We start from the raw sequence: 11,545 nt of genomic DNA, 5'->3' as shown, positions 1-11,545 counted from the left end.
TGAAGAGGTCATATGCGTTCTCAGAAATTTTCCAAAAGAATATCAAGTTGAGGAATTTGACCATAGATGTCTTGAAAATTTCACTATCTGTTCTTGACTTAGGTTCCATAGTTGTGCAGATTTGAAAATACACACAATTGAGGAATCTTTGAAGAAACTCATAACTTATAGAAGTAAATCAAGGGAAAGAAGCTTTAAGGTGTTTAATGAATGTACTCTTGAAGATTTAACACCTTTTTGAAGATTTGTGGCATACATAAGGATCAAATAGGGTAGTAAAATTATATTTTAGTTACCCTTTATTAAGAACACGACAAACTGAGAGTACGAATGATGAAGTTCATCTGTCCAGATCTCATGCGCCTAACTTGGGGCACAAGACAGCTATCGCGGTGGCAGTGTCAAGATTTCAAGGCTGCCACGAGTACGACATCAAGGAGGTCGAGGCAGTGAAGCTCTTCCTCTCCAGAGGCGATGAAGCTTAGAGGCAGCGCTAGGTCTAAGCTGGAGTGAGGTGAAGATGAGTTCGAGCGGAGTAAAAGTGAAAGTGAAAGGGGAGGGGCATATATAGCGGGGGTGAAAAACTGAACGAGTAGCAATGTACTCATCTTCAGCACTAGATAGTGACACACAGTTATGCTTCTTTAAGGACCAACACACTAGGGATTGTCCGAGGAAATGGTAGGTGCCTGATGTTGACTTGCGATCTACATGATTATCGGCATAGTTAGAGTCATAATATCCAATGAGATCAAGATTCGATCGCTTGGGGTACCATAATCCAAGCGTTGGTGTGTGAGCTAGATATCGAAGAATATGCTTCACATCCTTATGATTTGATTCCTTTGGTGTTTCCTGGAAGTGGGCACACATGGAAACACTAAGCATAATATCCGTCCTAGATGCATATAGGTACAATAAACAACCAATCATGGAGCGATATATCTTCTGATCAAAATCGTTACCATTTTCGTCATTGCAGAGGTGTCTGTTAGTGGGCATAGGAGTCTTGGATCCTTGCAATCTTGCATGGTACATTTCTTCAGGACATCCTGGAGGTAATTCTCTCGAGAGATGAAGATGCCATTGCATTGTTGACGAAATTGAAGGCCTAAGAAGAATTTCAACTCCCCCATCATGGATATTTAATATTCTTCACTCATCTTGTAGCCAAATTCATCACTATAACATTTGTTAGTGCAGCCAAATATAATATCTTCCACATGTATTTCGCACATGAATAAATCATTTTCATAGGACTTTGTGAAAATATTTGGGTCAAGTGAACCGGGTTTAAAGACTTTCCTCATGAGGATTTCCTTCAGATTGTTATACGCGCCCGATGGGCCTGGCTGAGGCCACAGAGGGCCTTGTTGAGTTTACAGACTTTGTCAGGATGCTTAGGACCTTCAAAACCTGGGGGTTGAGCAACATATACCTCTTCCTCAAGCTTACCACTGAGGAATGCACGTTTCACATCCATTTGATACAATATGATATTGTGATGGTTAGCATAAGCCATCAATATTTGAATATCTTCAAGTCTAGTAACAAGTGCAAAAGTTTCATCAAAGTCAATTCCCTCAACCTGTGTGTAGCCATGTGCTACAAGACGAGCCTTATTCCTCACCACTTAAACATTTCTATCTTGCATGTTACAGTGGATCCACTTGGTACCTATAATATTGTGCTTGCGAGGATCATGCCGCTTGAAAAGTTCCCACATGTTTTTGAGCTTGAATTGATGCAATTCCTCTTGCATAGCTTGAATCCACTCAAGCTCCATAAATGCTTCATCAACTTTGGTGGGCTGTGTGATAAATACAAAAGCAAAGTGCCCATAAAAGATAGACAAATGTGAAGCTTTTCAGCGAGTGAGGGGACCTTGTGCATTGATGTTATCGAGGATTTTATCAATTTGTACTTCATTTGCCACTCTTGGATGGGCAGGTTGATAACTTTGTTGAGGCTCAACATTTTCTTCATCACCATTTTCCTTTGGTGCACTGGCATGAATTTCTTCATTGTTCGGGATGACTTCATCACATGGTAGAGGTTCTTAAGTGGATATGATATCTTTAGTTGCCTTGAACCTAATGGATTCCTCAGGAGGCATTTCATCTAGCACATGAGGCAGGTGCTCTCTCTGCGAGCCATTAGTTTCATCAAACCGCACATCTACAGTTTCAACAACCTTGTTGTGGTAGGTGTTGAAGACTCTATAAGTGTGAGAGGCCTTTCCATTATCAAGCATAAAACCATCATGTGCTTTGAGTGCAAATTTATCATTGTGGTGAGGATCTCTAATCCAGCATTTTGCACCGAAGCCTTTGAAATAACTTACATTGGGTTTCTTGTGAGTGAGGAGTTCATATGAAGTCTTCTGGAGGAATATGTGAAGATATACCATGTTGATGATGTGGCAGGCGGTATTGATTGCCTTATGCCAGAAATGACGAGGGGTCTTGTATTCTTCAAGCATAGTGTTAGCCATCTCAAAAAGAGTCTTGTTCTTGTGCTCCATGATGCCATCCTGTTGAGGAGTATATTGGACCAGATAGCTCATGAGTAATACCAAGTTCATCAAGATAGTCATCAAGACCAATGTTCTTGAGCTTGGTCCCATTATCACTCCTGATGTACTTGATCTTGACGCCAAAATTCATGAGTGTCCTTGAGGAAAATCGTCTAAAGACTGCCTGCACTTCGATTTTGTATCATATTGTAACACCCTGCGTTTAGCTTTTTTGAAAAATTAACTTATTTCAAAAATTAGGACCAATTAATTTTTTTTGTGAATGCTTGTGATGCTTGAAGTGACTATTGTTTTCTTGCTTGCTTGAATGCTTGTGTTTGTTTCTCAACAATTTATGTTACTCTCGAGACTCAGCTCCTTAGCCCAAAACTCCTGCCTAATGATCATGCCCTTGGACATCGAGAGAATCAGACGGCTTCTTCTTGGTCCAAACCAAGGGCGAGAGTCCTAGTTGTGTCATGGTGGAAACCTGCTAAAGGTGGTCCACCCGCTTGCCGAGCCAAAAACCTTGTGAATGGATGACTGGTCTATATTCTTGGGTAGCCAGCTCATCCAGAACCCCTCGCAAACCCTCCGAGATGGTAGGACCTGTTCTGGACTCTGTGTCTCCGAGCTTTGACTCAGGGGTGAGGCCCAACCTAGACCTCTTTCATGAGAAGCCTTTGAAGCCCACTGCAACACTCTCGAGGATGACAACCACCTGCAACAATAGCGTGCCTGCCTTAAGGGAGCCAAGGACTTCCCTGTCAGCAGGGAGCTACGCGAAGACTTTGATAGTACGTTATAGCGAGACCTCTAGATGTCACTAACCGGCTTGAGCAGCCTAGGACCAGAACCCAGACACACTATCTTTCCACGTATTCCGACATTGGAATACACTCGCAAGCCAGGACCTTGCACGGACTTAGTTCACCAAGCCCTTGACCCCCAGTCGGGCATTACTTATTGCCAGACCCCGCTCACGATCAGGCAAGGTCATGCGTAGCATTTGAAGCTGTATCATCAAGCGCCTCAAGACCCACGACATCAACATGGGGACATGAAGACTACCTCTGATTCAAGATTTTGTATCTCTCCAACCCCTAGCCTAGAAATCTCGGGGACGAGATTTTCTTAAGGGGGTAAGGTCTGTAACACCCTGTGCTTAGCTTTCCTGACAAATTAACTTATTTCAAAAAGTAGGACCAATTAAAAAAACTGTGAATGTTTGTGATGCTTGAAGTGACTATTGTTTGCTTGCTTGCTTGAATGCTTGTGTTTGTTTCTCAAAAATTTCTGTTACTCTCCAGACTCACCTCCTTAGCCCAAAACTCCTACCTAATGATTATGCCATGTTTTTAGGACCAGAAACTATTTTTACCAAATATTGTTTTAACCAAAAAGCATTTCTTTGAATTAAGCTTTCAAAACCCCTGAGATGAGATTTGTACTACAAGTCCTCAAATTAGGGAATTTATTTTGCACCAATTATTTTATTTAACACCCATTATCAAAATGACTTCCCAAAAACACCATATTATTATTCTAAAAGTTATTTTACTAATTTATTTAAATGCCTTCCCGTGGGGCCAGAAATGGTCTCTTATGAAGGAAAGTTATTTTTATTGCTTTCAAAATATTTGAGAAAATTTAGGGAAACTTAGTGGACATATATATTCCATATACATGATTTTCAACACATGGTCATGTTGAAAATATTTGGCAAACCTCTTCAAAACTATTCCTGCCTATTTCAAGCTTTTAAAATATTTCTATAAGAAATATTCTCCATAAATTCATGTAAAATTCCAGCATGTCACCTATGATATGTTTGATGATCTTGCCATGTTTCATCTCAACCCAAGTTGAGTTGACTCCCCTAATTATTCTAAAACCCTATCTGTCCAAATCCAAATTTGAGAAACTGTACACTTTCAAGTGTCTCAAATTGTACTCAAATTTAGTGGACATGTTCTTATACTCCAATAATGCATCCACACCAAGTGGTGCATCAAGGATAATAGAAGAACTTGTCCCAAGACCCTCAAAACCCTCTTTGTTGATTTCTGACTTTGGGAAACTTTAAATTATAAAGTTTCTCCATTTTACCCCAAAATTTGTGTGCATGCCTTAATGCGCAAATAATGCCCCCACACTAAATATTGGATTTGTGGGAATTGATTTGAAAGGTTTTGTAGGGAGAAATCCATTTCTGCCCATTTCATGGGTGTAAGTGCATCTAGTTCCCCTTAGTGATTTTGGTGGTTTGAAGACTTATAGGTTAAGTATATAATGTGTTCATGAGTGTACACATGATCTATAAGTCAATGAGGAGTTTGAAATATACGATGAATATCGACCCCTTAAAATATATATCTTCGGCTCAATAAATTGGACTTCTGTTGAAGACTTTGATCGCAAAGAAATTGCGATGAAATAGATATTCCTCATGAAGATATTGAATATGAGGAATTCGGTGTGTCCTGAAGAAAAACGATCTGAAGACTTTGAAGCGTCAAGATTTATTCTTTATGTATCATTTTTTTCTCTCTTGAGTCATAGGAACACCATACTGTTAAAGGGGGTCGAGGTAACACTTGGGAATGAATTTCCTCATGATGCTCAACCCAAGCCTAATCCTACCAAAAGCCTCAAGTGAGGAATATGAGAGACATGAGGACTCTCATAGTTGAGGGTCCCGACCGTAGCCGCAATTCACGCCACATCACCGATCTTATCCACACCAACGGTCATATTATTTAACGGCATTAATGTCAAATCATGTCGGGATGCTCCCAGGCTATAAATAGCCGCCCCCCACAACCATTAGCTGGTTGGCTTCTCCGCGAGAAACTGACACTTGTCATTTAGAGCAACCCAAATTCCTTAGAGTCTTCGAGAGTAAATCATCAGTGAGGAAATACCCCAAACACCAAACCACAAACCCAAAACCTAGTGATTGAGCATCACTGAAGAATTTGTTTCCTGTGTGGAATTGAAGCCTTTTAGCTTTGAGGACTGTGCATCCTCCACACGGTTAGGCGTCATGGTCTAGAGCAATCCAGCAGTCAATTGTGGATCGCCGGGTGACCAAGTTTGTGAGGGTTTGGAAGTCTGCCCTGAAGACTTACCATGAGTGTTGGGTGAGGACAGTGTGTCCTTAGCTCAAGAAGAATACGGTAGGGACTGTGTGTTCCGGGACTGTGTGTCCTTTGGTTTCAATACCAAGCCGCTCCAAACTAGACGTACAACTGTCATGGCAGTTGGAACTGGGTCATCAATCACTTTCTTCACGGTGACACGGGTTCTATTTCTTCAACTCTTTCAATTCCTCAATATTGTATGTCGAAGATTTTCATTGTCACCGTTTGAAGAATTTGCTGAAGACTTTCTCTGAAGTTCCTCAACCTCAAATTCTTCACGTGAGTTAATCCTCACTTGCTTACTATGTGTGTGCGTACTGTGCAAACTGGTTTTCATATTCATCATCTTGAAAACTGCTGTAGTGATACTTTGCACCCTTGATCCTTTGATGTTCCCCTGCAAGTTATTTATTAGTGCATAATTTCCTCAAAATGAATTTCCTCAGTGATGAAATTCTAAAAATATTCTATTCACCGCCCCTCTAGTCGATATAACGCACTTTCAATTGGTATCGGGAGCAAGGTAATCCCTTGTTTTGAGTGATTTTGGTTTAACCACCTGGAGTTTTAGTTTTGTCGACTGCAGGCATGATCAAGGTTACTGCAGGATGTCCTGCTTCCGAAGGAAAGGACTTTCCCTTCTGGAAGACCAAGGAGCAGATGCATCTACAACCTATTGACAATGATCTCTGGTATATTGTGGAACATGGTGTTCCCCTCATCAATGCTACTGTCTTTGCCGCTGATGTGAAGAAATTCAAGCAACTTGATTCTCAAGCGAAGAATATCATTTGTGGCCATCTGAGCAAAGGTCGGTATGGCAGATGAGTGCTTTGGGCTCAGCAAAACTAATCTGTGAAAGGCTATCCAAAGTCAATGAAGGAGTATCAACCCAGCGTGATTCTCGTGTTGATGTTCTTCGCAATCTCTTCAATCACTTCAAGAGGCTTGACAATGAAAGATGCCAAGATACCTTTGATCGCCTCACTGACATATCAAATGAACTACAAGCACTAGGATATCGAGACATTACTGACCATGAAGTTGTGAAGAAATTGCTAAGATCTTTGTATTCTTCATTTGATACTTTAGTTCTGATGATTCAAGAAAGACGAGACTACAAGATGCTTGATCCTGCTGATATACTCGAAAGATTCAATACTCATGAATTCTAACAGGGAGAAAAGAGAGATCTATATGGACCAAGCTATTCTAGACCTCATGCATTGAAGGCCAAAGCAATTTCCTCATTTGAAGAAAAAGACTCAGATCGCAGCATTGGTGATCCTGAAGAACTTGGACAGGAGCTTGCAATGCTCGTGGGGAAATTCCAGAAGTTTACAAGACGTGGCCAGTTTGGTAAATCTTCAAGAAGAGACAAGAGGAAATCAGAATCTTCATTTGAGGACTACAAGAAAAGAACCTGCCACAAATGCAAGAAATCAGGTCACTACATTGTTGATTGTCCTCGTTGGGTGAAGGAATCAAAGAAGAAGAAATACAAGGATGAAAGTTCTGATGACTCGAAGAAAAATAAGAAATCTTCAAAATCATCATCCTCAAAGTCCTCATGTCACAAGAAGACTAGTTTCAAAGAGGCTCGGGAACTTATTCGCAAGGAAATGGATTCTGAGGCAGAATCTGAGGAATGTGATGAAGAGGATGGTTCTGAAGAAGACTCGGAATCTGGACAGACTAGTATTGCAATAGCTACCACATTCATCGGCAAGCCAATCTTCAACCTTGAAGAAAACGACAACACCATCCACACTGATGACTATGTTGATGATTTCGCTCCAACCTATTGCTTCATGTCAAAAGGTTCAAAGGTACCGAATGATACTTCCTCCTCTGATTCAAGTGACTGTGAACCTGATGATTATAAAAAACCCAGTTATAGTAAACTTGCTATCATTGCAAGTAAACAACAAACTGCCCTTGAAAAGCTTCAGAAACTGCTAGACAGAAGCGATGACCTGTTGAATGATGAAATGAGTCTTACCCAAATCCTCATTGAAGATATGTAAAGTATTCAGTCCAGATTTGATAATCTTCAAGATCGTCACGGCACACTCCTCGCTGATCATGAGAAACTTTCCTACGAATTCCATCAAAGGAAACTTGATATTGAAAAGCTGAGGATGTCTTCGAATGGAAAATAATTCATTACTCGCTCAACAAATCAGTGTCGCTCAGGTTGAATTCATTCCTACATGTCTTAAATGCATCGAACGTGAAACTGCCAATTCTTCACCAGAATCATCAAATGCTTTTATTGCTAGAAATTCTTCAACTACTCATGTGGTATCAAATTCATCACTTTAGGAAACCACAAATGTTACAGATGAAAATGCAGGACTGAAGGAATTGTATGTGACAGGCATGTACAAAAGTCTCAAAGGGCACCAAACCCTTTGCGATGTGCTCAAAAAGCAGATTTTGAACAGGAACCCAAGGAAAGAAGGAATTGCCTTTGAAAGGAAACTGAATGCTGATGGATCATACTGGAAACCTAAGCAGTATCCCAAAACCTCATGGGTTGCTGCTAAAGGGCCTCCTATTGATCCATCCAACCTAACAGGCTTTGCATGTGAATTATCATATTCCTCAGATGAGTCAATTGACTCCAAATATAAACTATTCAAAAATGAATCTGGTGAAGTATTTGCTCGATATGTTGGAACTAACTGCGGGAATGGACCACCCCTAAGGAAAATCAGGGTCCCCAAAAGTTGCCTTGAAAATCTTCAGATGAATGTCCTCATGACACCACCTGTGAAGAATCTGAACCCCAGATCAAATTCCTTAGGTGGACCAAAGTCTTCAAGAGGATCAAAATCCTCTACTGGTCAAAACTATGCTCGTACCCGTGCTACTGCTTCTAATATGCAGGGAAATTACAAGGCATATGAACATGAGTATTACTCTTCAAATCATTATGCTCATAAATCCTCAAAGAACTCTGCCTATTCATTTGAGTACTCTAACCCACCTACTGTGAAGAGAAGTGCATTAGCTTCAATGCCCCCTTTCTCATGTGGTGCTCGCGGGATGATGATCTCTTTACCACCCCTTCAGATGTGGGTGGTGAAGAAATTGAACTAATCACTTCTTCAGGTCAGGTCTCTGAATAAAAATCATCATATGAAGAATGTGCTGGAGACCTGAGGAAAATGCTTGATAGGACGCAAGCTAACATTGATGAAATGAAAACATTTCACTCGTCCTCAAAATTACTATTTATGATAAAATTCCTATCTGGTGAAATTGATATCATATTCTTCAAGTCTGAAGCATATGAGATGGTAAGCTATACTAATTCATCTACAAGATGATAAACCCAAGAGTACTAAGTCGGTTCTTGATAATGGATGCACACACCACATGACTGGTCACAAAAGCTTGCTGATGAATATGCTACTGACTCCATCACCACTGAAGCAAATCACTTATGCTGACAAAGGTAAAAGCAAGGTATTGGGACTTGGCAAAGTGGCTATTTCCAAGGACAGGCACATGGACAAAGTGATGCTTGTTGAATCCCTTGGGTTTAACCTCATGTCAGTCTCAATACTTTGTGATCTTGACATGGTTATTATCTTTGGAAAATATAGATGTGTTGTCATCATGGAATCTGACAGACCCAAAGTCTTTGAAGGTGTTAGAAGAGGGGATTTGTACATTATTGATTTCTCTACAGGTTCTCAACCAACCACTTGCTTAATAGCAAAAACCTTAGAAGGCTGGCTATGGCATCGAAGACTTGGTCATGCGGACAGACGTCGGCTAGGCTCATTAAAATTTTGAGATAATGGCGACTCCCACCTCCCACCTCCCACCGCGGCGACCCTATGGCGATCTAGTGCTCTAGCCGACGTATCCACCCTCCTCACCGCCCTTCTGCTCAGGTGAACCCTCCCGACCCCCCTCACGTGGTCGTGCATGGCTTGCATGGGTGGTTCCACGATGGATCTGGATTTTTCTCATGGTTTGGCATTCGCCGATGAGGTTTATCGTCACTCTGGTGTTACGGTGCACCCTATGAAGCACCGCCGCTCCTTCATCATGGTGGTTTCTTTTGGTCGTCATGTATTTCACCTCTCTAAGGACACAGTCGCCGCAGCTCTGGAATCTGTGATTGGGGGATCTGCTATTGAGTTTCGCGTCTCTCAAGTGACAGACTCGGTTTTCTCCTTCAAAGTGTCCTGCATGCAAGTTGGTTTTCATATTTTGGACTTACACTCGTTCAAATGCTCAAGTTTTAAGTGCTTTTTCCATCTATGGGGCCATGGTGGTCCGGATTGGCATCGGGAATTCTCTCTATGGAAGAAGCAATGTGATGCTGAATGGATTATTGTGAGTCCATCTAAGAGGAGAGCCTCACTAGGTCTGATGGCAATGCATTCCATACCTCTAAAATCTTCTCTTAAATCTGGATCATCTGTTCGTAAGAAGCTCACATTCGCATCCCTCCAACAATATGAGGTTTGCAAGGGTTATAGATGTCCTGTTTCCCGTGATGAGCTACTCACGCTTGAACAGGCTGGTTATTCGGTGCCCTCTCCTAAACGTGTCATCATCTCTGCGCCACCGCCGGAAGAACTCCGGTGGACGACGGCCACGCCGCATATCACGTTCGGCACAGTTTCTCGCCAACATTCACCCCCCGGATCTCCCGGAGCTGATTTTCAAATTGCCAAATTAAACGGAACTTCTCCCGTGCAACAAGGTGTTGCAGCTGATCCTCCCGAGATTCATGGTGTTTTCAATTATGAGAATCAATTTTCGGTGGAAAGTTTGGACTCTGGGCCGATTTCCACGCTCATTAATGAGCTTGCTGAGGTTACCTCCTTCTCTCGGCCCGAACCTAATCCTAGGATGGATATTCCCTCCTCGCAGGAAGCCCATCTGGCCTTTGATGAACTTATTAATGGCATGGTTGAGGAAATCTTTTCTTGCTCGATTTGTAACGCTCGGGGACATCTAGCTGCCAACTGCACGGCTTTGCCTGGATTCGCTGACAGAACTGTGGGTCACGCACGATCTAGAGGAGCCTCTTTTTTGCGTATAGTTGTCTTACTTGGAACTGTAAGAGACCCACCACCTCCCCTGTCGCTGATATCTCGGGAAATGCCGATACTCTTGGCGAAACCGCAACGCGTGCAGCACAGTTACGTCCTGTCTCATTGCCGTCGCATCCTCGAACTCCCTCTGAGGTGCCGCCTACCACTCCGCCACCGCCTCCTGCAATGGCGAAGTTCGAGCTTGATCCTGAGTTCTTTCTCCCACCGGGCCACAACATCATCGACGGAGGACCTGACCGGCTGCCTCGGACCTACACCACGCCTGCTGTCCCCATCACCAGGCGTCATGAGCGCTTTGTAATCGCTGACGTCCACCCTGCGCCCCCAGCTGACCACTTGGTCCAGGTACGGCAAGAAGTAGCTGCTCTTCTTCTTCACCGAGGGTTGCATGTTCGATCTGCCCAGCCATGGATTGAGGGCGTTGGACTGTTAGAACTCAGAGATGCGGCGGAGAGCTACGCTGCGGTTCACATGGTTCCGCAAGAAGTTGCTCATAACTCTGTGGTGCGCTTCCTGCGACATGATCAGGGAGTTGGTTTCCGTGGGCAAGAGGGTTTTCGCCATGGGTGCCTCATGCTTCTGGGGGTCCCCCTGGACTTCCGCAATACTGAAGACTTGCGGGCTGCTATCAACACCTTCGGAGAGTTCCACCATTGGGTCAGTGATGATCCTTACTTGGTTCGCTCCATTGTGTTTGCTTCGTTCCCAGACGACCGACTTGTCCCTCGCAGTATCAACTTCTCTGAATATGCTGCTTGGGGGGGGCAAGGTGTCCTGGTCTGTACCGGTATACATCCTGGGGG

Source organism: Hordeum vulgare, chromosome 6H, assembly GCF_904849725.1.
Source record: "Hordeum vulgare subsp. vulgare chromosome 6H, MorexV3_pseudomolecules_assembly, whole genome shotgun sequence".
Classification (NCBI taxonomy): Eukaryota; Viridiplantae; Streptophyta; class Magnoliopsida; order Poales; family Poaceae; genus Hordeum; species Hordeum vulgare.
Note: the sequence above shows the minus strand (reverse complement) of the source record.